The sequence below is a fragment of the Pleurodeles waltl genome, chromosome 3_2, assembly GCF_031143425.1.
Source record: "Pleurodeles waltl isolate 20211129_DDA chromosome 3_2, aPleWal1.hap1.20221129, whole genome shotgun sequence".
NCBI classification, from domain to species: Eukaryota; Metazoa; Chordata; class Amphibia; order Caudata; family Salamandridae; genus Pleurodeles; species Pleurodeles waltl.
In genome coordinates, this window is record NC_090441.1 from 19,864,139 (window position 1) to 19,891,226 (window position 27,088).

A 27,088-nucleotide genomic window follows, 5' to 3' on the forward strand; every position below is an offset into this window, starting at 1 on the left:
ATGAAAAGCCTTTTCCAGTCATTTTCCAGTCTCTTTTTCTTCTTTGTACTTTTCTCAGCGTGTATTTTCAATAGTTCAGTTCATTGGTTTCCTTCAATTGCCAAAATATTGACCTGGATGTCTCAATCAAAACAAAAACACAAAAATTCTCTTTGCCATGAACTTGTTGGTGCATACGCCCATTCAGGACCAGCGTACCTTCGATTTGCTATTCTCTTTCTTTTCAACTTTCGATCTCCATTCAACTCTCCTTCACTCAGGTCATCTCTCCTTGTCATATCGACTTCCTCCTCAATAGTTGTCACTGTAACTGCTTCCTTTCTCTTTGCTTGTGTCTCCGGTCACTTATCTGCTTTCAGTGGACCTTTTGCCAATGCTCTTTTCACTGTTGAACTTGAAACTTCTTCTTGCTCTGCAGGAGTTTCTCTTGATGGACCTGCATCTGGTTCAGGAGGAGTCAGACTACATTGGCTTTGATTCGCCTCAACTCCTTCCCCCTCAGGGTCTGTCATTTGCTCTGTTTGTCACTCAAAATCCTCTACTTCTGGGAGATCCCTCCTCTGACTAGACTCTCCTGCTGCCTCAATTGAGATTGGTTCACTGTCACTCTCCTGTACGTCTTCTCCTTCATCTCTCACAGGAGTGGCTTAACCGTTCTCAATTTCCTCAGATCCGGTCTCAGGTCCCTTTTCTCCTCTTTCTGAGTTTGGCCTGGTTGTTGGTACTCTCAACAACTCAAGTTCATTGTCCAAAGGACATGCCACTTTTCTCTTATGGCTTGTGTGAATCCAGTTTGGCACGTCAGTGCACTTCACAGCTGTGGTAGTGATCAAAACTACCTGGAAAGGGCCTTTCCACCGAGGCTCCAAACACGTCTTTCTCATGTGTTTTCTGATCACAACCCAGTCACCTGCTCTCAGGTTGTGTCCTTGATCTTGAGACGGTTGCAGGGTGGTGGCTTCCACCTGATGAGAGAAAGAGCAAACCACATCAGCCAGACCCTTGCAGTAGTCCAATACCATATCATCTGTTATGTTCACAAGAGCATTTGCAGGAACTGCTGGCAACCTAATCGCTCTGCCCATGAGGATCTCCTATGGTGACAATCCTGTCTTCCTGTTGGGTGTGTTTCTCATCAGAACCAATGGTAGTGCTTCTGGCCATTTCAGATTCGTGGAGGCACACATTTTCGCCACTCTTGATTTCAAGGTACCATTCATCTGTTCCACCAGTCTTGATGCTTCAGGGCGGTAACTACAATGCAACTTCTGCTCAATGTTTAAAGCTACACATAGAAACTAAACTATTTCCTTGTTGAGGTGACTTCCTCTATCTGATTCTAAAGAGATCAGAACCCCAAAATGTTGTGTCAGTTCCCTAAGCAGTAATCTTGCTATGGTGAGGCTGTCATTTCTTCGTGTAGGATAAGCTTCAATCCAATGACTAAACATGCAGACAATCACTAACACATATCTCAATCCACCACACACAGGCATCTCAATAAAATCCATCTGAATTCTGCTAAATGGACCTCCTGCTCTTCCAATGTGATGCAAATTGACCACTGACCTTTTCCCCGCATTCATTTGTTGACAAATGACGCAACAAAGGCAAACTGCTTCAGCAACTTGTCTAAATTTTGGATTGAACCAATTCTGCTTGAACAATCGAATCATGGGATCCCTCCCAACATGCTTGACCATGGTAATATTTAGCTATTTGATTCAACAAACTGTTCGGCAGTACTAATTGACACATTTCATTTTGACCCATAACAGTCTTTCCTTCCTGTCAACATTATTTTGCAGTGTTCTCAGCTCATCCAAGGTATCTATAACATATAATGCATAACTTGGACATGTCCCATCTTCAGGTAACAATTCCCACTTATCCTTGAACGATATACAGTTCAATGCGCAAAACCTTGCAACTTCATCTGCATATCCATTTCCCATTGACGCAAAATCTTGCGATTTCAGATGTGCACTGCATTTTACCAGGCATTTGGATAGCTTGCAACAACTCTTGAATTTTCTCACCATTTCTTACTGGTGAACCAGAAGAGGTCAGGAAACCTCTCTGACACCACAATTGGCCAACATCATGCACTGTTCCAAATCCATATTGGCTGTCCGTATAGATGGTATCTTTAAGTTTCACAGAAACATGCCATGCTCTAGTAAGGGCTACCAATTCCACTACTTGTGCAGAGTATACTCCCCAAAGCCAGGACTCTTCAAGTATACCAGAAATTGTGCACACAGCATATCCTGCTCTCGGTATTCCTGTATTGCCCCTCAAGCAGGAACCATCAACAAAGATAATTTGGTCATTTTCTTCCAGTCGAGTGTCTCTGATATCAGGTCTCGGTTTTGTGTACAGATCAGTTACTTCAAGACAATCATGTTCAAAATCTTCCAATTTTTCAATTTAAACATTTTCATTTGGGAGTAAGGTTGATGGGTTAAGCACTGTGCATCTTTTCTGTGACACCTTAGGTGACCCCAGAATGCTTGTTTCATAATGAGTCAGCCTGGCACCTATTAAGTATTGCGTCTTCGTTCATGTAAGTAAAACTTCAATGGAGTGAGGGACCATAATAGTCAGGGGATGTCCCATCACAATGCCTTCACACTGGGTGAGGCTCCGTCCAACCGCTGCAACTGAACGCAAACAGCCTGGTAAAGCTGCTGGAACTGGGTCCAAAGTAGATGAAAAATATGCTACTGGGCGGTTTACACCTCCATGGATTTAAGTCAAGACAGACAAAGAACATGCGTCACGCTCATGACAAAACAACATGAAGGGTTTTGTGTAATCATGCATTCCCAAAGCAGGAGCTTTTCACAAACTATCTCTCAATTCAGAAAATGCTTTCATGCAGGCCTGATCTAACTCTAGGGGATAAAGACTTCTTTGTTAGTCAGCTTCTGCAGTGGCTTTGAAATGACTGAAAAGTTGGGAATCCATTAGCGACAGTAGTCTGCCATCCCCAAAAACATCCTGACATCTCTTTGTATGGCTGGGGGACTCATCTGCAATATGGCTGTGACACTTTCTCTGGATAATTTTCTAATTCCCTTCTCAATTTGGTGGCCCAAATATTTCACTTCTTTCTGACAGTATTGTAATATAGGTGGAGACACTTTATGACCATTCTTTCCCAAATGGTTCAGTAAGACAATCGTGTCATATTTGCACTCTTCCTTCATTTTGGATGCAATCAACAAATCATCAATGTACTGTACCATTGTCGATTGGAAAGGCATTTCCAATGACTCCAGGTTCTTTTTCAAGATCTGGTTGAATATGGAAGGTGATTCTGAAAACCCTTGAGGAATTCTACACCAACAGTAAACTCGATCTAAGAATTTGAAACAGAAGAGAAATTGAGTATCCTCATGAATAGGCACAGAAAATATTGCTTGTGGCAAATCTATAACAGTGAGCCATTCAGCATCACATGGAATCTGAAACAGAATCACGGCTGGATTTGTCACTACAGGACAACATTTAATCACAATGTCATTTATTTTTCTCAAATCCTGGACAATCCGAACCTTCCCGCGGCTTTCTCAATCCCATTATCGGTGAATTGATTGGACTGCTCAAAACTTCGTTCAAAACCCCTTAGTTTAAACATTCAGCAATTATGGGAGTAACCTTCTCAATGATGTCCTGTGTCTCGTGATACTGGGGAATCTGGGTAAAAATTGCATTCGCCTTTAACCGAACTCTAACTGGCTCAACTCCCTTTATCAGGCCAATGTCTTTCCCTGTCAAATCCCACACTCTCTCTTTAACTGTTCCCGGTAAGTCTGAAGGAAGGTCCTTTACTGTAAAAACTGGAAAGAAACCAATCAGGGGATACTCCTCATTTATTATTTCACACTCTGTTTCTGGAGCTGGATCATCCTCGTCATCGCTGTTCCTCTGCATCTCGATTCCATCATTTGAGCAAGTAATCAAGCATCTTGTTTTACACAGCAAGTCCCTTCCCAGTAGGGATACTGGACTTGAATCACAGACTATGAATTTGTGTAATCCTTTAAAGTTGCCAATCTTAACCTGGACTGTTTTTCCTGAAAGGGGCAGGTTTGAAACTTCTGTAGTTCTCGCTGTAGAGCCTGTAGCTCCTGCGTCAACCAAGAATGAAACTTTATGACCCATTACTTTTCCTTTCACATATGGACCTTTCTGATCTACTTCCAAGGAAGCTGCAAGAACATATTCCTCTTCATCCGAGCTCTCATCTCCCAATCATCGTTTATTCCATTCTCACTATGTAACGGGAATTGGTGTACAGTGTTATTACTTTGGTTAAACTTCTGTCCTATGACCTGTTGAGGAAGCATCACCTACTGCTCCATTGGGGCATGTGGTATTTGGAATTGTTGTCTAGGTACCATTTGAACCTCCTATTGTATTGGCTGTGATTGTGCCATCTGCACACATGGCATTTGCACCTGCTGCATTTATTTAAAGTTTTGTATCTTGTTGGAAATGGCCCTTTTTTCAGGGTTATCCCCAAACTTTTGCCTTCTTCCTCCTATTTTTCTGAGGTCTGTCTTTGCTAGTTTATTGTCTCTGCACACATTACCACTGGTAATCAGTGCTAAAGTGCAAGTGCTCCCTATAGAAATTGTACTGTTGACTGGGTTATCCATGATTGGCATAATTGATTTACTAGTAAAGTGCACTAGAGGTGCCCAGGGTCTGTAAATCAAATGCTACTAGTGGGCCTGCAGCACTGGTTATGCCACCCACATTAGTAGCCCTGTAAACATGGCTCAGACCAGCCACTGCAGTGTCTGTGTGTGCAGTTTTAAACTGCCAATTCGACTTGGCAAGTGTACCCACTTGCCAGGCCTCAACCTTCCCTTTTACTACATGTAAGGCACCCCTAGGTTAGTCCCTAGGTAGCCCCATGGGCAGGGTGCAGTGTATGTTTAAGGTAGGACATATATTAGTGTGTTTTATATGTCCTGACAGTGAAATACTGGCAAATTCGGTTATCATTGTGCAAGGCCTATCTCTCTCATAGGTTAACATGGGGGCTGCCTTTAAATATCCTTAAAGCACAGATTCCCTTTGAGAGCAGATACAAATTTGGAGTTTAGGGTCTCTGAACTCACAATTAAAAAACTACATCTTTCAATGAAGCTGGTTTTTAAATTGTCTGTTTGAAAATGCCACTTTTAGAAAGTAGACATTTTCTTGCTTATACCATTCTGTGACTCTGCCTGTTTGTGGATTGTCTGTCTGGGTCAGTTTGACAGTTGGGCTGTTCACACATCTCCTCTAGACAGTGACACAAAGAGGGCTGGGGTGTAGCCTGCATATCTTGATTAGCCATCTGTGCTAGAGGGGAGGGGAGGAGTGGTCACTCACACCTGAAAGGACTGTGTCTGCCCTCACACACTGCCGTCTCCGACCCCCTGGTGAGTGTCTGGGGCCTGGCCTGGACAAGAAAGGATCTTGCAAACACTTGAGACTTTGCTTTGAAGTTTGAACTTCAAAGGCAGAACTGGGTATAAGAAGAAGACCCAAAACCCCAGACTTTTAGAATCTTTCTGGAATCAAGAGGAACCTCTGCCCAGGAGAAGAGCTGAAGGAGGAGCACTGTCCCTTTGCTGTGTTGCATTGCTGGGCTGGCCTGCAGTTATTGCTTCTGCCTGAAAAGAGTGCAAAGGGTGAACTTTGCTGTGTGTCCTGCTTGAGAAAATTCTCCAAGGGCTTGGAGTAGAGCTTGCCTCTTGTTGGAAGTCTCTGGGACACCAAAGACTTCAGTTTCCTCGACCTGCAGAACTGGGAACTGTGTGTTTTGAGTTGTTCAAGAGGAGAAACCACAGTGACGCCGCCAACTATGCCGCTGGCCTGCACCGTGACCTGCCGACGCCACCGCGACCCTGGTCTCACTGACGCATCAACCGGATGACTTCACCGAGCCGCTGCTCGAAGCGCAACCTGTAGGCCCGCACTCCGGCATCGCCTGCTCACACCGCAGCCTGGGCATCCCCGATGACGACACTCCTGCTGACACCGGCGCTGCTGCATGCACCGTGGCCTGTGGACACCGCTCGTGAGGTACACGAAGCACGTCCCATCCCGCACCGAAGCCCCGGTCCACAGAAGCCAGCACCATCGACTCCTGTGTCGTCCCCAGGCATCCTGCCTGCACCGTGGCCTGTGGACACCGCTCGTGAGGGTCACGAAGCACCGCCCCGTCCCGCACCGCTGGCTTGGGCCTACCGACGACAGCGCTTCAGCAACAACGACTATGCTGCCTGCACCGTGACATGTGGACACCGCACATCGCATCGTCCCGCTTCGCACCGCACCCCCAATGCCATCCACGCCGGCGCACCTGACTTCATCAGCCTGGAGTTCGATCTGCAATGTGTGTGACCTCAAGGCCCCGACGACTCCTGCACCGACTCCGGAACTGACACCGCAACGTCAGTGACGCTGCTCTCCCGAGCTCACCACGAGGATCACGATGCCCTGCAAATCCAAGGTACTGTTTGCGGGTCTTCCCGACACCGTAGCTGGCCCGCAATGCCGCGGCCGGCCTGAACTGTTGGTTTTGCTGATCACGCCACCGTGATAGCGCCAGGTGGAGCTATCGACTTCAAGGAACTGTAGTTTTGAATAAATCTTGCAGAATTCATATTTTTCTTACTGTATGTTGGATTTTTATCGTATTTGGTCTTGTTTTATATAGATAAATATTGCCTATTTTTCTAAAACTGGTGTAGTGCCCTTTTGTAGTAATTTCACTTATTACTGTGTGTTATGGGCAAATGCTTTACACATTGCTTCTGAGATAAGCCTGACTGCTTGTGCCAAGCTACCAAGGGGGTGAGCAGGGGTTATCTGAGCGGGTATCTTCCTTATCCTAACTAGAGTGAGGGTCCCTACTTGGATAGGGTGCAAACCGACTGCCAACTAGAGACCCCATTTCTAACACATCTGATTCACATTGTTTTGGAAACTTGGATTACGATCTCTCATTCTTAGTCCTCTCATTTTCTGAAATGAATTGATTTCACTTGTTTGCTGAACAACACCTTCCTGTACCATCATCGGACACTCCCGCTTCCAATGTCTGATCCCTCCGCAAGCTTGACAAGGCAACATTCTCTTCATTCCCTGTACATCACTCTGAACCACTACAGTACCCAAATCGGGACTAAGGTTTCCATTTCCCATTACTCCGCAACCTCTACCTCTCGCCTGCTTTTGAAAGACCACATTTCCCTGCTGTTGCTGCTGCTGTGGAAAATTTCCCTGCATCCCTGTTTGTGCCGCTATGATCTGCATCACCATCGCCATTTCTTTCAACTTTCTCTGCTTTAACTCAATCTCGTCACTACAGTACCTTGCATAATGCAATACCTCATGAATTGGCTTTGCTTGCCCGTAAATCAAATGATTTTTAATCATCTGGATGATTTCAGGTCTCAATCCTTCCACAAATCTAAACACAAAATGAATCATGTCTTTCAGCTCAATTGTTTCTGTACCACTGTAATGCTTAAACACCTGCAACAATCTTTCATAATACGCATGTATTGATTCTTTCGCTTCCTGGGCTGTCCTGTCTTTTCTCTGCTAGTCAATGTTTTCAGGTGAAATTCTCGTTTTAAAAAATTCAATCACTTTGTAGTAGTATTTCATTACCTCGGGAGATGGTGCACCTGTAATCGTCTCTCTCTCTGGTTCCTTTATCAGCCAATCTATACTCCTCTTGTACTCCATCGGCAAATCAGCTGGAACTACTATCTCTAATAGATTGTTCAAATCCTCCCACAGGCGTTTTGCAAGTTTCACAAACCTGTCTGTCTGCTGGTACCATTCTACTGGTTTCTCTCTCAACCTGGGATAATCATTTGTAAAGAACAGAGGCTCCCATTATAACATTGGTGGAAAAAACTGCCTACCTCCGCGTCGACGGTCGCCAAAAGACCGTTACCGTGGCTACCAGCTGTCTGCCGTATTATGACCACACCCGGATTTCTGCTAGAAGGATGGCGGAAATCCGGCTCCGGCCATCGCGGCGGATGGCGGTAAGGTGGCGCTGCTACCACCAGCAGTGCCACACCATTAGACTGCCGCCGGCCGTATTATGACCCATAACACAGCCTGGCGGTGTTCTGCTTGTGGACGCTGCTGCTGGCGGCAGCGCCCCAGCCCGTCTCCTGCCAGAGGACCCCCTGACTACAGGTAAGTCGGGTCTCTGACAAGGGAGGGGGGTGGGGAGTGTTGCGTGTGTGTTTGGGGGTGTGTGTGTATGTCTGTGTGTTTGTGGTTGCGTGTGTGTGTTGCGTGTTGGATGCGAGTGTGCATGTATGAAGGTGTGAGTGAGTATACGTTGTGTTATGTGAATGCGTGTCTGCGTGTATGTTTGAAAGTGTGTGCGGGTGTGTGTGAGTGGATGTGTGCATGGGTGGATGTTTGTGGGAAAGTGTGTGTGTATGTATGTGTGTGTATGTGAAGAGGGGAGCATGTATGTAGGGGGTGGGGAGCTTTGGAGAGGCAGAGAGGGTGGGTGAGGTAACTGGAGAGGGAAGAGGAGGGTGGAGACCCCTATCAGTGACAGGGAAGGAATTCCTTGTCATTGATGGTGCCTACCGCCATGGTTTTCATGGCGGTAAGGAAGCCATGAAAACCATGGCGGTAGGCTGGGTCATAATCCCGTGGGTGGAACAGTGACGGCTGCCGGGCTGGAGATAGATATCTCCAGCGCGGCGGCTGTCACCACCATGGCGGTCGGAGTGGTACATTGGTGGGTTGGCTTCATACTTACCGCCATATAACCACCGACTGTCGGGGTCATAATGACCCCCAGAATGTCGGCGATACTTACCACCATATTACCGCTGACCACTGGGGTCATTATGACCCCCAGAATGTCACTTCTGCTCCAAGGGGCATGAACAAAATTCCCTCCTGGGATCTCTCTCATTGGTAAAATTGTTACTGGATCCTCATCCTGCTGCACATTGGCAGTAAGATTTGCAGAATCCCTTTTCCTTTTATCTCTCTTCTCTACCCATCTGCCTTCCCACTTATCTCATGCTCCCCACGTCTGTACACTTTGAAGCAACTCCCTGTGCTTTTATTCCTGCAGATCTCATGTGTTCAAAATCTTTTGTGTCAAAATCTAACCTGTAACTCCTCTTCAAGTGTTTTGTTTTCTCTATTTCTATGCCATATTTCTCTGCTAAATCTGCTAGCCTATGATGTACCTTGCTTGATTCTTTTGTAATTTTCAGGCGCAAGTATCTCAATTCGGCTTCTGTGTAGGATTCAAGTTTGTTCACTCCCATAGTTCCTACAATGAGCTCACCCGCTTCCATCCCCAGTCTAGTATAGTTTAAGTATTCCTTTCCCCTAGGAGCACTCTGTGGGGTATTCAGCTTGTCTAACCATTCAGTCAAGTGTTGGGCAGTCAAACCTTGCAGCGAAATGTTGTTGGACTGAGTATTTGACAACGGCTGTACAATTAGATTTGGAGACTGCGGTGTCAGTAATTTTAGGCTATGACTGATGTTCGACCCTGTTGTAGTATCCGGAGGAACTCCGAATGGACTAAGGTCCAAGAGTGATCCTGTTCCATCAAAGGTCGGTCCCACAGGAGAGACTATTCGAGTATTCTAATTGAGCCCTCCTCCGTTAAATTCTGACTCAGGGCTCCCTGTCCATTTGTACTGTTATTTTCCTGTGCAAACAAAGGTATGACTGGACCAATGGTGACAGGTACAGATACAGCATCTGGGCTTGGTCTAACGTTCGGGTTCTGTGGATGTATAATTCCTGTATTCTGGCTCATCAATACAGACATATCTGTCTGTGTCCCTGTTATAGGAGTGTACTTTGGCATTGCTTGTAACTGCACTTGAGGAAGTAATAGTGGAGTTGGCTCTGTCTGAACCAAAGCCAGTTTTGGGAAAACCTGTCCTGTTGGCACTATTAGGTTTGTGGCAGTTTCCACAATGGGTACATCAGGGTAAATTCTCGGGACATTCGACTGTGGCATCTTATTTTGTGCTGCTGGTGTAGTAGGCAGAATAAGACTGCTCTGCATCGGGCTCTGTGCCATGCTAGGATTAATCTGCACTGGACTTGTCGTCATGTTAACCGGTGTCGGTGCTGAAGGCTTTACACTAGTGTTCGGACTGCTCTTTTGTTCCACATATGGTGGGGTAAGAGTTCTCAATAATTGTAAAATAAACTCATCATCATCTGACTCTTCCTCAAGTGTTAAAGATCTCCTAGACTCTTTTGATCTACGCTCCCTACTCTCAGAAGGGCTCCTGTTTGTCTTTCAGGTAGCTTTCCTGTCTTCTCTCTCGCTGTCCTGTGTAATTGCAGGAAGCAATTTAATTCCCTGTAATGTCTTGGGTCTCCAAAATTTCTGATTACTGTCCCATCTAGCATCCGCTAGTGTCTTTTCTGCCTTTCTCATCCTCCTCTCAAATTTCTGTTGCAGTTGCTATCTGGCTACTAATTCTCAGATTGCTAATCCCTCGAACTGTGCTGGTCTCTGAGGAGGTTTCAAGTCATATAGCACCTTACTCAAATTCTCTAAGCTCCTCAAATTAAATGTTCCAATGGGCAGGAAACGCTAAGCTCCCATCTTTTTCTGTTACTTTGCACCATTATTTCAGCCAAAGACATGGTGCGGCACCCTTTTCTTCAATTACAATGTAAGCAGGTGTTACCTCTGGCCGTGCAATATCTCCTATACTCGTTGTAATGAACATATCTCCACTTACAGCACTCTTCAAAGCCTTGAAAAATTTAATTTCTGAGATCTTTATGTTATTCTTAATCAAATCACAACGTGACTTTTAATCCCAGAATCCTTTTCACCCACCTTCTCAACCAATTACGCTTCATGGTTGTAACTCGTCTTGCTAACCAACCTATCCCAGTGCCGCTCCAATGACGTCACACTCACACATACTGCAGCTGACAAAGTCTTGCTGCTTGTCCTCCTAAACTGAGATTCACACTAGTCTAATGGAAAATTATTGCTAGCACTAAACAAAATCAAAACCCAATGTGTCTATTTAGTACAGGTAGGGTAACACAATCGCTTCAGAAACCTTAAGGATTTTTCACTGATGGCATTTCACTCTAGCAGCTATTCTGTCTTTCTCAGTTTCCCTGATTCGCAAGCAAAATTCGACCCACAAATTTTACTCTCAACTGATCAGTGGGTCTGTCCTGGTGCACATAGGATTTTGCTCACTTTGACTCACACTCTGACTTGTCGACTACGGCCGATCGAACTATTAAACAAGACAAATTACAACAGAAACCACATGTCTCATGCACTTTTCAATATACTCTGGAGTCTTAAACCTCGCAGGGCCTGTATACCAACAACCATGTGGAGAATTTTTGAGCACAAAGAGCCACATACGTGACGTTCTACGGCTTCCCTACTCTCACACTTCGGAGTATGCACACTCCTTCTAAAACTTTTCATTTGGAGTATGCAAACTGCCTAAACCCTCACAGACATCACAATTCACCTGTGATTTGCATAAACTGTGCAAGCGCAAAACCTATTTCATTCAAACTATCACTAGAAAGACGAGAACATCCTCAATCATTGGCAAGCTCCAAGGTTTTGGGAAAGTCATTCTAAGCATTTAGGGATACATTTTTTCTCCACTTTGTATCATCAAATCTGAAAATCCAAACTTTCTGCAAATTAGTTTCTCTTTAGGGGACTAATAATGTACCTGGCCTTTATAATAGGCTCTTAAGGAGACTAACCATCATACTCTGCTACCATCACTGTTGGAGCGTCAGACCTTATTTGGTTAGTTATCATTAGCTAATAAGGGGACACGTTAGAGGTTCTGTGGACCTTTTGACTGCGCTTAGAGTAGTTCCCACCATAAACTCAGTTCTGGTACAAATCAATAACAATATCAATCAATAACATCAATACTCTTAGAAGTCAGTAATTTCCAAGCACCATGGCCCATAGGCCATGAATAACCACACCTTTATGTAAAAGTTAAAATGTTTATTTTCCCATATTAACAATGCTAGTATCACATAACTTAGTCTCAAAATCAAATGATAAGCATACAGAAACAATACAGGTTGACTGAATCCTCTAAAGGATCTCAATTTAATCAAAGCTTGGATCACTACACATTCTAGAATTACTGTGCAAACCAATAGCAAAGAAAAGACATCAACTGTTGTTAATCTTTATCAGGCATCAATCAGTGAGTATCCTAACTAACCTTCAGATTAGAATGGCATGTTTGGGCTTCATGCAAAACAATTCAGTCAACACAAACTTGGAAAAACATCTAACTATGGCTCTTCAAAATTAGCGATTGGTACCTAAGGACATAAGCAAATAGACATAGCAATCAGTAACATAGGCCTTCATTACAACCCTGGCGGTCGGTGTTAAAGCGGCGGTAATACATTGGTAAAGAAAATGGGATTTGGACCCTGGAGGTTACAGCTATCCATGATCGCCACTTTAACACACCGACCGCCAGGGTGGTAACAGCCGCTGGGCTGGAGACTTCGGTCTCCAGCCCGGCGGCCGTCACAATCCCACCCTTGGGATTACAACCCGGCCTACCACCATGGTTTCTGTGCCAAACTTACTGCCACGAAAACCATGGTGGTAGGCACTGTCAGTACCAGGGAATCTCTTCCCTGGCACTGATAGGGGTCTCCCCTGCCCCCCGCCCCCTCCCCAGATTCCTCCCCCACACTCCCCCTTCCTCTCCTGCCCCCCACACATATACATACCCACACGCACTCCCATATACACACATGTACACATGCATACCCACCACCACCCACTCATGCACACATACATACCCACACACCGCAACACACACCAACATAGCTTGTCACACACATGCATTCACCCCCCCTCATACACACAACACCCCCCATCCCCCTCTCCGGTTGGAGAACCCGACTTACCTGCTTGCAGGGGGTCCTCCAGCTGGAGATGGTCCGCGGCGCTGCTGTCAGCAGCAGCGTCCACCAGCAAAACACCGCCAGGCCGTATCATTGCTCATGACACGGTCTGCAGTGTTTTGCTAGCGTGGCGATGCTGCTGTCAGCAGCGCTGGCTCACCACCGTCCGCCGCCATGACCGTCGGCGGTCAGGATATGTGTAGACGGCTGGTAGCCACGGCGGCTGTATGTTGGCGGCCGTTGCCGTGGCGGTAGGTGGTCAATACCGCCAATGTAATGAGGCCCATAGCCTTATACTTCGCCTCAGTATGGTTGAGCAAGCTGTGAATGTCTTCATCAACCGAACATCTGTTCGGTCAGCAAAGCATTGGAATTGAGCAACAAAGTTCAAGATAGGAAATAACTCTTCATGCAGTTCAGAAAGAATATTAACTATCCTCTCAGGACGGTTAGGAAAGTACAGGTAGAATGGCCTAAAAACTCCTCTCCTCTCGATGCAGTCTGGTTAAGTTAGATTCCCTAAAACTACTTCCCACGTTGCTATTGGTCAAAGAATCGTACATTTAAGTTTAGTCCAATGAAAGTAGATCCCCAAATCTAAGAATTTACTAGACCATTGTTCACATGTCAAAGGTTGGCTCCTCTTCTCCTATTCCTGTTGCTGGGCTCATCAGGTAACAACTTTGTAACAGCTTATACTCCAGTCAGTGCATCCATTGTCTGTTCCTGGGAACATTGCCTTTACACACACTAAGTTATACAAAGTACCCTTAGCTAGTACAACATATTCTAGCAAGCAGTTCTCATGGGAAATAATTATTGCTGCTAACATTCAGTCAATGCAACGGAAAATCACAATTTAAGAAGCCGTTTTATAATTCGTCTAAGCAATGTAACTTAACATGAGGCCGTGAAACTAGGCCCAAGACCTCGCTAGATTAAGGCCTATGATTAATAAAGCAAATACATAATACATAACCATTAATATGACATACTACTACATTAATCCAAATATGAGCTCGACATTTTACATTAAAAAGCTTTGTGATTATTGATGGTCACTCAAATAGGCACATTTTCAAATTTATGTATTATGTTTCTACGTTAACTCATTTTCTATGCAGATTCAACACTCAGATTACATGAATATTCTTTAGTAAAATTTCAGCGTTAACAAGCGTCAGCCGTTACTTTTCAGTTGGTGATCCAATGCCCACTCGGAGCACACACAATATAAGGCATCATTGGGGGAATACATGAGGGATCCCCAAAGCCACAGTGGCCCATGCAAGCTCCCCTGTCGGGAGTTGGACACGTTCTGTTTTTGTGGGTGCCCCGGAGCCCACCGAGGGCATCCACATCTTTAGTTCATTGGTGGCTGTGGGATGAGCCCCAAGCCCCTGTAGACTGAGGTATAAAGTTGAGAAACCCACTAGATCACAGCAGCAGGCCTCGGTTGAGAGGGTTTAAGGTCAGTAAATGCAGATGCTCATGATGTAGCGGGAAAATGTCGCTCCCTGATGTTTGGGGTGATGGGAGAAATGCATTGTTGCTTTGAGAAGTCACCCACCTGAGTGTAACTCTCAGATGATCTGGGTCATTACCAGGTGAGCCCTTGCAGATGTGACCTCAGCAAAGTTTCATGTACTGTCCTCTCCTTAAGGATAGCAATCATATAGAATTGCCACTTACAAGGAAATGTAGGCTTTTCAACCAGCTGGGAGTCTGATCACCACCAAAGATTTCCCTTCTCTTTTCAATAAAATGTCATTGACATCAGAAGGCAACTAATTCCAGGGTCTGCGATTCCCCTGTGTTCTGTTAAAAAAAAAGCCTGTGCTTCCTTGACTCCAGAGGTTAATGTAGATTAAGCAGCAAGCCCTTCTCTCTCTACGTGCTGCTCTAGATGAGGCCCAGCAAAATAAATTAAGGTTCACTGTAAAGATAATCTTATGTGCCATTCTGTGGTTGTAGTATCATTTGAAACCACAAGACCAAATGTCAAGGAGATTACTAATACCACAGGACCCAAAATGACGCTATGGCCCTCATTACAAGACCAGTGCTGGCGGTATTTGTGGCTCCCTATTATGACTTTTCCGCTGGCCCAGCGGAGAAGTCACATCAACATTGCAGCCGGCTCATAATAGAGCTGGCGGCAATGTTGATGGGCAGCGGGTGCAGCAGCACCCGTTGCGCATTTCACTGCCCGAAATTTGGGCAGTGAAATGCGCGATGGGGCTGTGCCTGAGGCCAGGTGCATGGGCAGTGCAGGGTCCCCCAGGGGCACCCCGAGTTCCCCTTACCGCCAGCCTTTCCATGGCGACAGGCTGGTGGTTGGGGATTATGACCGCCTGGCGGTCAGTTGCATGGGCCGGCGGTATGGTCGTGGCCACGGTCATAATACACTGCTGGTACACCAGGGCCATAATGAGGCCCTATATGTCACCTATGCGTAGTTAAGAATGGTGAATTCCTACCTCTCTCTGTGCACTTACCTTTCGGTATTTTATCCCACGATATTGTGCTAACAATATCCAATCCCTTCAATATATTTGATTTTCCGTAGTATAGTCTTCCTCCAGTAATGAATGAACAACGCAGAAGGGTGCTTTAGGTGTCATCTGGGAGTATCGTTGAGCATATTTGGCTGTGCCCCAAAGGAATTTACAACTGGAGTGCAACCACATACATTTTCTTGTTTCAGGGTGGAAGGACTAACTGATCAAAGCATGATATATTCCTTGAGAGCTGAGCAAGCAAGATTCGTGTTTTTCTGTTCTCCCTTTGTTGTTCTTTCTGACACTCATCTTGAACAGAGTGCCACTGCCAGCTTGGCTAATGGCTAACTACATGGTGCTGGAGGATAAATCCAATGAATTACATAATATGTGCAAAATGAATAGTCTCGAAAGACTCCAAACTAACCTTGTTTTTTTAAACAGACAAAATAGCTGAAAATACCCTAAAACGAGCATAGTGGAAACCATTATTCCACATTATTATTTTCCAGCTCCTAAGTCAGATGTATGACTTTCCTACCAAAGCACTCCTTAGCATGGATAATTCATTATTTTTGTAAGGTATTTTAGTGATGTTTTTAGTATTTACTATTGTGTTTTCTATAATTCTGTTAACATTTTTATGGCTTTGAAGAGCACTGTGTTGTAGTTTTGCACTGTATTAAAATGACAGGTAATATTAATACAGTATCATGTGAAATCGTTTATTAAATCATGATACAAAAATAAACTTGATATATTTTAAATGTAGCTTGTGGTGGTTTATTTTTGATGTTGTTTCTATTAACATTTCTTTAGTTTGAAAAGGCACTATTGAATCAAGAACAGAACAACATGGAATAACAGCAATTGATAAGAACATGTAAAAGCGTCAATAGAGCACAGGGCAATAGTCAAAAACATGTTGCTTATTGAGAAGTTCCAAAAGAAATGGTAATTGAGATTGGAAGAGTACTACATTGTCTAGATGAATAGGATGTAAAGGGCTGCCATAGTAGGTCCCGCTTGATCATGAGGTGCATGGAAATAACATTTGCTTTATCAAGTCTTTGATTGTGACGTATAATATTTCACCACCCAGCAAACAAGACTTTCGTAGTGTCCTTCCAATTTGAAGTAATAATCTATTATGCGATGGCAATGAATAGGTGGACGGACATGTTTTTCAGGCGTGACTTGAGAATGCCATATACCTGATGAAACTCCTAGAAAAATACATATCTTGTCAAAACATAGAAAAAAAGTCAAATATCTTGCCCTCACAGTAGACATGACATCTTGTGCATCACTAAGTCGCTGTTCAACCTCTCTGAGTCTTGAATCCAGGTGAGACTATTTGTCTTTGATTCTTTGAAGAGCTGTATTTGCTTCCATGGCAAATGACTTGATATTCTTTAACTCATCAATAATATCCTCCAGTGTTAGGGGTAATGGCAATTTTGTTGGAGAAGTTGTTTTTTTTTTGCTCTTTTGTTGACTTCCCCTATGGGTTCCTTGTTAGGATTTGTAAGGGGTGAGGAGAAGGGAAAGGTCTCAATGAAGAGGAAGTTTGAGCATCCATTGTGGAATGAAATAGTGATCAAATGTTAATGTGTGGTGGTGAAATTGAAGATTTGGAGATGCCCAAGGAGGATGACTATAGGAAAGGGCAGAAAAGGTGAAGGGCAGAAGAGGTGGAGGGCAGAAATCTTCCTGGAGATTAAGGATGAAAAACGTTATCCAGGTTTATGCGGTTGGCTAAGTCTCCAAAAATCCAGTAATAATCACAATCTTCTGATCAAACGTGTGGGCAGAGCTGTATAAACCTCGAAGGACAACACAATCATTACGGGTGGCTGAATGTTAAGGAAGAACCTTCACATTGACTTCACCAGATAAGTGGGAGATGATGGTGATAAAAGCACTGTCGATGATCATCGTGTGTGTAACAAATGGCACCCACGGCCATTGGAGACAAGGAGACATGGAGGCAATCATCAAAAGGGGGGATGAAACTTATTAACAGCCTAGAGATTCACCCTGTGGCATTCCAACACCCTCCCAGTAGACAGAAAACCACAGATATCAACCGAGTGAAAACATCCAGTGTCAATTCCTCTACTAAATAAACTCTGGATATGTGTGATGGCCCTTAAATGATGATGTATGCTCTGTAAATGTCATTTTGCAAGGGATTATTATCAGGTAGGTCACAGTTCCTGGTGCCCATTGACAGTGCTGCAGAATAAAGAAGTGAGGTACAGTGAGGAGTGAAGTGTTAATGGAACAACATGAGGAAACAGTAAAACTTGCATGGTGTCTTCATTTTTGTAAAGGTCAAATTGTTACTGTCTTTATAGATTCAAGCTGTGTTGAGGCATTCCTGAGCTCCAGCGCATATCAACAAACAAAATGGAGACAGCAGGAGCAGATAAGGAGTGAGCGGCAGTTGAGAAAAAAGGGGGGTAAAGACCTACAAAAAAATGAAAAACTCACCCCGCCGCTTTCCATTGCTCCTGCCACTGATTCACAGCCTCAAGCACCACCAGGACAAAGTAGGTCCACTCTCCCTCTGCTGCGCATATTCGAGTAAACAGGGAGGTTACAAATCAGGCTGCAGTCTTGTGCTACGTCTATACGTGCTCTGCTTAACATGTTTTTAATGTGAACTTCAAAAGAATTGGGACTCTAGGCTACAGTAACAAAGAGAGCTACTTGAAAGGAATGTGTCTACGTTTTGTTTGTTGTTCCAAGTGGTTTGAATGTCAAGGCAACAAGAGTGGGGATTCTTGGATGGGTTCCAATAGAATGCTGAGGAACTGGAAATGAGAGCATGGTGAGTAGGAAATTTACACTAGGGGAACTAACTGTCAAACAGAACCACAACTGAATAGGCATAGTCAACTGTTAAGTGTGAGGCTTTATTGACATTCATTCTGTAAATTATAGGGACATTAGCAAGTATGCTTGTAATGTGCAGGTGGTAAACAATGTAATTATAGGTGTTAGTACCCAACACAATTATATTTATCGTAGGTGCATACGTTGCGGTCCAGAAACACCCCCTGACATCTTGCAGACCCTACTGCTGATTTTGAAGATTCACTGGTTAATATTTGTAGGAACGTATCTACATACAGAACATACAGAACACAAACATGCTTAATTCTCCTGCTATAAAGACAACTGCTGCTTTCCCACAAGGCACTAACCTGCAGTACTTCAGCCACAGTATTATACAACCTAGCTCACACAATTCTCCTTGTCGTCATAGTGTTACTCTCAGAAGTGAGCCATGACTTTATGCGGTTCGTAGGATTTCAAGCCCATGGACAGCAGATCACATCAGTTTTCAATGGCCTTCCGAACTTTTTATGGTCAGGCTCTAGGCATATGTGGGGTAAGAGTGTTCCAGATTTCAGTGCCAAGGGTGTAAAGAGATCTGACCCCCCACCCTCCATCCACCACTTGCATCTTATTTTACAGAGTGGCAACAGAGTTAGGGAAGTACATTAGGCATGTAGGCAGCTGACATGCACAGGTTGGAAATACTGTGGAGAGAGAGTATGGCGCAAGGCCAGAAAACAGCCGTGTGAATTAAACGCAGGGCTTTGAAATCCACTAAATTCTTGGTATAGAGCCAGTGCAAAGGTTTTATTGCGACTGTAGTATTGACAGAGCTTGTTAAAACGAATATCAGTCACACTACCAAATTTTGAGCCGCGATTGGGTTTTGAGAGCCTTTTTGAAGGATGGCTGTACACCGCGGCTTGCATGAGCTGATCTCTTTTATTTCTCACAAGCTGTGTGTATTGTGCACGGGTTGCATGGCTGCTCCCAGTTATGTAGCTCATGATTTGTTTGGGATCAGAGGTACTGTGCAGTTTTACTTACCTCTTGAATACTGTTGGGACATTACATTATTTACTGACCCGAAAGAGGGGTAACTTACAGGCAATATGGGAACTACTCACCTGGTTCAAATTACTCCCTTTTTACACAGCCCTGCCAAGCCACTCATCAAATGGAAATCCTGGCTACATTCCTTTGAGAATTACTTAATTGCCAAAGATGTTGAGGATTATGAACCAAAATGCAAAGTAGCACTACTTTTCAGTCACCTAGGTCAGGAGAGTCAACAGATTTTTGGCAATCTACCTGAAGTAAAAGCTCCTCCTGATCTGTCTGGTGACTGGAACAAGTATGTAGAAGCTGGTGCCAGACTCAAGAACAGAGTTGCTGAGGAGCCTGAAGTACTCCTAGAATATTTCAGACACATTATTTCATAAGGTATGGGGATCAGATGTAAAATTACATAGCTCATATGTGCATCCCAAAGGATAAGGGAACCAAGATATTTATATGCTTGGATATTTTGTAGATGTGATCATGTGTCTTGGCAGACAAGCTGTCACCAGGATTGATGCAGCAGTGAAAGGTAGAACTATAGTAGGCTGACAGGATCTGGCCAAATTTGGCCTCATGTTAGTACCCGGTGCCAATGCTCCTGTTAGGATTTCTGATTTGCCCATTTCCTCGATTGATAACACAAACACTGATGCAGAGTCAGTCACACATGTTGTTGACATATTTCTGGAAATTTTGAGTGAAAAATTTGTTCAATTGACAGGTATGTTCACACAATCAAACTCGAGAAAAATGCCATACCTGTAGTCCATCAAGTAAGACCTTTCCTTTAAATGTCAGGAGAGAACTAAAAACGCTAGTGGACAACTTAGTAGAACAGGGTATTATTGTCCCTACCAATTCATCTGAATGGTTTAGTGCCATTGTAGTCAAGGAAAATTCTAGGTGAAATTTGTTTGTGTGCAGATCTTTGCGCACTTAATAAAAATATCCTAGTGGATTGACACCCCCTACCTAGAGCTCATGAACTTCTTGTCAACTTTGTTGAAGCAAAATTGTTCTCACTTCTTGATCTAAGATCTGCATATCATCAGGTTCAAGTTGATGCCACCTTCCAGGAATTTACCACTTTTATTACCTTCGGGGCATACAAATATTGCTGGCTTCCATTTGTTTTGGCTTTCGCAGGCAGTGTTTTTCAGAAATTAATGAACACGATTCTAGAAAGCATCGCGGAGTTCAAGCTTTCCAGGACGATGTTCTAATTTTTGCAGTTACCGTATAGGACCACAAATTGGCTCTTGAGAAAGGACTTACCCTTTTTAAAGAATATGGCATTACCCTACATGGTGATAAATGCACATTTTAGCTCAAGAAATGAATTATTTGGGTCATTCCATCAGTGCCAGAGATAGAAGCCCAAACTTTTCATGAGTCAGTGTCATCCATGATGCAGAACTTCCCAGAGATAAAGATGTCCTTTGTTCATTTTTGGGTTTAAGTGAATAGCACTCACACTTTGTGAACAAGTACACTTTTATTGTGCGACCTTTGTGTTATTTGCTCAGAAATGGTGAAAAATATATCTCATCAGATTAAGTGGGTGGAGCTTTCCAGAATACCAAACATCTTGTAGTTACTGCACCAGCTTTGTCATCATTTGTTGAAGGAAGAAAGTGTACTGGTACCGTTGATGCTAGTCAAGTATGTTTAGGAGCTATTTTATCCCAAGTGACCGATAGTACAGAACATACAATAGCTTTTGCTTCTCCCTCACTCAGAAAAGCAGAATCCAACTAGAGCACTATTGAGCGTGAATCATTAGCTTGTTCCTAGGCTGTAGAGAGGTTCAAGACTTTTCTTTGGGGCTCACATTTTTATCTCTTCACAAATCATAAACCTTTGTTGTATATGCTCAGCCGAAATGGTGCTGGTAAAAGCCTCTTCAAGATTAGTGAGGTTGTAAAGGAAATTATAAGAATTCAATTTTACAGTCAAGTATATCCCTGGTGGAAAGAACGTTAGAGTGGATTGCTTTCCCAGGTTGCCTGTTGAGGATGGAATAGAAATCCCAGATGAGGAAACAGAATATGTGGTAGCTCTGGTGGATGATATTCTTGATGATAAATGTATTATCACACTTTAACAATGGTTGGAAGCGTCTACAAATGATTCTGTACTTTAAACTGTCTTTCACTATATGGAAGAGTGCTGGCCTAAAGAAAGAACTATTGCACCTTCCTGCGTCCCTTATATTCTTGTGGCCAATGAGATGTCAACTGTGAAGTGTGTTATTTTACACATGACCTATGTGCACCTCCTTTAACTATCAGGGAACTTCTGGTCAAGGAGGCACACACTGGTTATTTGGATACAAATTCAACTTGTAAAAACTTGAAACAATGCTATTGGTGGTCTTCAATTGAAGTACAAATATCAACAGTTATTGATGGATGGAGCACTTGTGTGTTTGTTGACAAGCATTGGAAAACACATAAAACTCCCCTTCAGGTGGTTCTATTACCTAATGATGCATGGCAAAACGTTGCCCTTGATTTTGCAGGCCCTTTTAAGCTCTTGCCCACCCACAAGAAATACATTCTACTCTTAGTAGATTATTTCTCCAAATGGGTGTTTCTCAATGTTGCTCCTATTCTTAATACTGATGTGGTTATAAAATTGTTGAATACCTTGAAATTAAAGGTGCACCAAAAGAGATTGTGACTGATAATGGGACTCAATTTACACCCATGCAAATGAAAACTTGTATTCATTCTTCAGATTTTAAATATATTTGGGTTGTTTTACATGCACTCACTTCAAGTAGATTAGTAGAACTAATGCCTTATGGAAGTTGTTCAAACCGCATTAGCCATCGGTATTTGAAACTGAGAGTTTTCGTAAGTTTCACAATTTTGTGCAAAAGAATTCCCAGGACCACTGTTTGTCCTGATTGGATTATGGACATAAAAAAAGTGCCACTTGTTCTGTTCATGACTCCAGAGATAGCATTGTCAGGAAGGGGGAAATGCAACACAATTAAGAAATCCATCAAGGTTAAAAAAGGAGAGCCATAAGACTGTCCAAAGGTTCTGCACTGATCGACGGAAAGGATTGATGGAGCATAAGGAGTTTGGTTAGAATCACTTCTAAACAGGCGAAGAAAATTTTGTCCATCAAGTCTTGTCCTAGGAACGATACTGATCAAAGTTCTTTTCTTATCAGTTCTTGAAGGGTGAAATCTCAAGGTCCAATGTGTAGTTCTGTTTCTTCATGTTCTCCATCTGCTTAGCCATCTTCTTCCTCTTCGTAAATGTTTGTCAGCATGTTACAAATGTATCTGATCGTTCAGCGTCCAGCTTAGAGGATTTCACCATGGATGATTGCACTGATGCAGATAAGGTGATCACCCAATCTAATGCATCTACTATTGTACCATTTTCTGCCAATAGGTCTTCTCAAAATGTTTCTATTCCCACTTGTTACAAGGATTATTATCTGAATTAGTTTTCTCTAATTTTCTGCCTTAGTTGCCTTGTGTTTTTTTTAGGAGAGAAGATGATGTACTATAGCTTGTACAAGCTAATCTCTGTCACAAGCTGTGTGAATTGTGCACAAGCTGCATAGCTGCTCCCAGTCATGCCACTCGTGATTTGTTTTTTCTTTTAGAAGTTGTTCCACTTCTAGCGTTGTTTGGGCTGTAGCAGTTTTCCTCAGGGGTTTAGGTTGAGAATGGCTTTGCAGCTTGAGCAGGCTGGTTGTGGACTCCTTCACTGCCTTAATATATTCCTTACCAGTCACTCCTATTTGCCTTGGATTCATATTTATAACAATAGCCCACCTAGATGCTTTGCAGTCATCAACTATCATCTCATAGACTCAGACTGAGCTTTATATGAGGAGGAGTAAAGCAAAGATATTCCAGAAGATTCATACCAAATAATGGCTTTATGTGACAGCAATGACTTCTGGTTTGAAAGACAGGTAGGGGCAGAGGATAACAGCAGTGTGACCAGGCAGTTATTCTACATTCCCTAACGAGAATGCCCAAAGAGCGAAGCCAGTTAAATGGTGAACACTGCCTTGAAGCAGAATTTCCATCTTGAGATTCAGCCAGTTTGGTAGCATCCTTATTCAGATTCCATAAGGCCTTCATTACCCAACTCTACTTTCATATGAATTTACATGTCACTAGCTTGCATTTGTTAGCACAGCGGGTATCACCCAAACCTGAGAGTTAGGGGGCAGGTACTTAATAAATAAAGTCACTTACGATACTGAACCTTTAGGCACCTTTGCTAAAATGTCAGTAGGGCCAGTAAAAATTTGGTGAGTTTTACCTGTTGAGTTCGGGATGCCCTGAAGGCGTCACACTTTGGAGGGGACCTGGACACAGAGGTTACTGTGAGATTGGTCTACGGTCCAAAGGTGTAAGGATGAGCATCTCTTCACATGATGGATGTGGCAGACAGGGTGATCCTGGGCTCAAGGACCATGACAATATCACAGTGACCGGTTCCCTCACTCTCTTGCGGAAATTGATAGTGTCATTCATGCAGTGGCAGTGATGCAGGAGCCTGGAGCCATTTTTAACAGCCTCTCCAACTTTCTGGGATAGGCGGGAAGCCTGGGAACGTTGTGATTCTGTATTCATTCTATGATTTAAAAAATGACAGTTCTTGTATTATAGAACATTCACCCACAGAGCAATCACACGTCTTCGATCCATTCTTTTAAAAAAGGAAACACAGCTTCACAACTTGGAAAAAATAATTTCAAATACATAACATTTCATTTTATTTCATTAACACCCGTCACACATAAAACACCTTTGGCGCAGAGTTGCCATGGAAAATATATATATATATTTATATATTAAAGAGTGATTTTGGGCCCTTTTTCAAAGCTGCCAGGACTTGCAAGGAAAGTGGGGGAACCAAGGCGCGATGAAAGATTTCGCAGGCACCTAGAGGGTCCAACCTTTGTAAATCAAAAGACCTGTTTTAACACTTTCTCTCTGACAGAAGGGCTTAAAACCATAATCTTTAGTGAAAGGATATGAAGAAAAAAAAACAAAACTTTTCCCCGCATCCTTTAAGCGAGGGGAAGCTGCACATCTGAGAGGCTGTGTCAACTTGAATGACACGCGCATCCGTCGAGCGGGGCCTTGCAGATCTGGGAGCAGTGGGGGACATTACAGGACGGGAAAAGAATTAAAGAGGAGAGATGCGCTCTCTTGAAGATGCCGAACCACAGCTTTTACCCTTTTTTCAGCGCTGAGAGATGAGATTGGTGATTGCAAAGTGAGAACCATACATTTAAGTGACACGCGCTCTCCGCAGATGTTATTATCTATGAAAGGAACCATCGAGGCTACAGTTCTGCCTTTCCACATCCAAGATGGCGTGAACTACTGGTGTGGTAGGGATTCAAGACCAAACGGGAGGGTGGGATGGGGCAACGAGTGGGTCAGGCATTTACTGTGGCGGCCACTAGTCCGGTATAGTCAGGAAACTTCGACCCTGGCGAAATTTCCCAGCTCCTTCTGATTTGCCGAGGCAGCTCAAGGCCTGTTCCTCTCAAGTGATTTCCTACTTCAATACGAAGCATTAGTAGGAAATTCACAGCCGCTGCGCCCGCCTCAAGGCACAACCTCGACTATTTCTAAACTAATAATGGCCTCATCGCTCAACATTTAAATGACCGCATATGAAGAAATATATAGAGTTCATATATTCTTTAAATTGGGAAACTTCAGAGCTCATATACATGGGCCACTAGAATTATGCGGCAGAAGAGAACCGATTCATGACGCAGGGATGACAAAATTACGGAGCAAGAAAAGCAAAATGTGTGGCATAATAATGCAGCACAATTTGCAACAGTATAACTTTGTTATTTTGTCATTTTAACAACTATTAAAACTTTCTGGGCTGGGACAGAGCATGAGTGGCCGAGATTATGACAGCAGACTTTTACTACTCCCACACCTGCAGCGATTCTAATGTAATCCTGCGTGAAAATAAAGGAACTGGGGCATTGCCCCCACCCCTATCTATAGGGCTACACAGTATATTGCACCATCAAGATGGAAAAAAATCATAGTTGCGGTGCAAACCGGTAAAGAGGCGCAGCAGGGTAAAGGCGTTGGGAGTTGCGGAGAAGAGCCCGGCAAGTACAAGAGAGACGACTGCAACTGTGAACGAGTCCCATTACCTCCCGTCCCTCCCTCGCCTTCCTTTTAAACCAATGAGGCCTCCCGCCTCCCCCCTAGACACTCCCTTCCTGTTTCTTTTGTCTAGCCCACGCTAGACGTTTTCTTTTCCCTTACCTGCACGGCGGGGCCTGGAGGTCTACGATGGAGGCACTCCTCGGGACGCGGAGCTCCGCGAGGAGTGCTGCAGCTGGTCGCGTCCTGTGACGAGCAGCCGGGCTGCTCGGGAAGACGCGGACTGGGGGCCGGCTGACGGGGTCTGCCGGCCCTCTGTGGCTGGGGCGTCGATTTCCGGGTTTCCGCGCTGCAGAGCGGCGGGGAACTGCGGAACGGCGATTTTTGGACGAGGTTCAGGTAGGACGGGCGTTCTGCCCGCTGTTTTATGGCCAGGGCTCTTCTACAGTTATGTTTGACCTTTTAGAGGATTGGTGGATTCCTAGGAAGATCTCTACATGGGGAGAATGCATTTTATGGGTCTGGCAGAGAGACGGAGGATTGTCTCCTCTTCCTCCTAGGAGGGGGAGGGTGCTGCTGGAGTTTCCACTCCTGGGGGGTCACAATTACCGGATAGGGGTACTCCCCTCATGTCTGGAGTTGAGGTGCAGGAGATGATTGTGGTGGCGGTTACCAGGGCTCTTCACGCAGGGGTGGCCGGGACTGGTCAGTCTATAAATTCTCATACATCGGCTGCTGCACGGAAGTCCTCATCAGATAGTGTGGGTGATGAGACCCCTTCTATGTCATCTGGGGGTAAATATGTATCCAGTGGAGAAATGTGGGAGGTGATGGCACATGTTCGGGACAATTTGGGTTTCCCAGTGTTTCAACCTTCAAACTCGGATTCTCATTTGTTTCCACAATATCAGACGCCTGCCATGTTTGCCATGCCTTTTCAGGGACCTGTGAAGGATATGGTATTTCAAGGATGGAAGGATGTGGATATAGTTCAGGTTCCACACTTCCTGCAGAAACTATATTTGCTTGAGGGGGAGGAGGTGTTACCTCCTTCGGTCCGCCTGGATTACATTCTGGCTACCCTGATTGGCAAAACGGCAGTGAATCCGGAGGATTGTGTGCCGACGGATGCCACGGACCGTGAGGTGGATTCTGGTCTTAAAAGGGCGTTTGCCGCTGAGAATCTGGCTCTAAGGGCTGGTATATATTCGGCTTATGCGGCCCAGTCGTTGGTGCAAGACTTTGATACTGTATGCTGGCGGTGGCTGTTCAGGAAGGGGCTGAATGTTCAGAGCTCCTGGCTGGTTTGGTGCAGCAGGCCAGATTGTTGGCGGATGTGTCATCGGATGGGGTCCGTACTTCGGCTCTGGCCTCTGGTGCTTGGATTGGGGCTCGTAGGTCCCTCTGGTTGCGTTCATGGGAAGCTGACCCAGGGGAAAAGGCGGCCTTGCTGAGACTGCCATTTGAAGGTCGTAGCCTGTTTGGGGAGCTGTTGCCATCCATGCTTTCCAAGGCATTTAGAGCAAGGAAGCATGCTTTGCCTTATAAAGGGGTTTCTTCTTCCAGTAAGGGG

General features: G+C 44.3%; 1 long non-coding RNA gene across 1 annotated transcript in view; it reads right to left on the minus strand.

Moving 5' to 3' along the window:
* Positions 1-18,137, minus strand: part of LOC138286741 (uncharacterized) — a 96,667-nt gene extending 78,530 nt beyond the window's left edge. Inside the window, exon 1 of the long non-coding RNA XR_011202043.1 lies at positions 17,976-18,137. This is a non-coding gene — a long non-coding RNA (uncharacterized lncRNA). The remainder of the gene's footprint in view (positions 1-17,975) is intronic.
* Between the last annotated feature and the right edge of the window lie 8,951 nt (positions 18,138-27,088).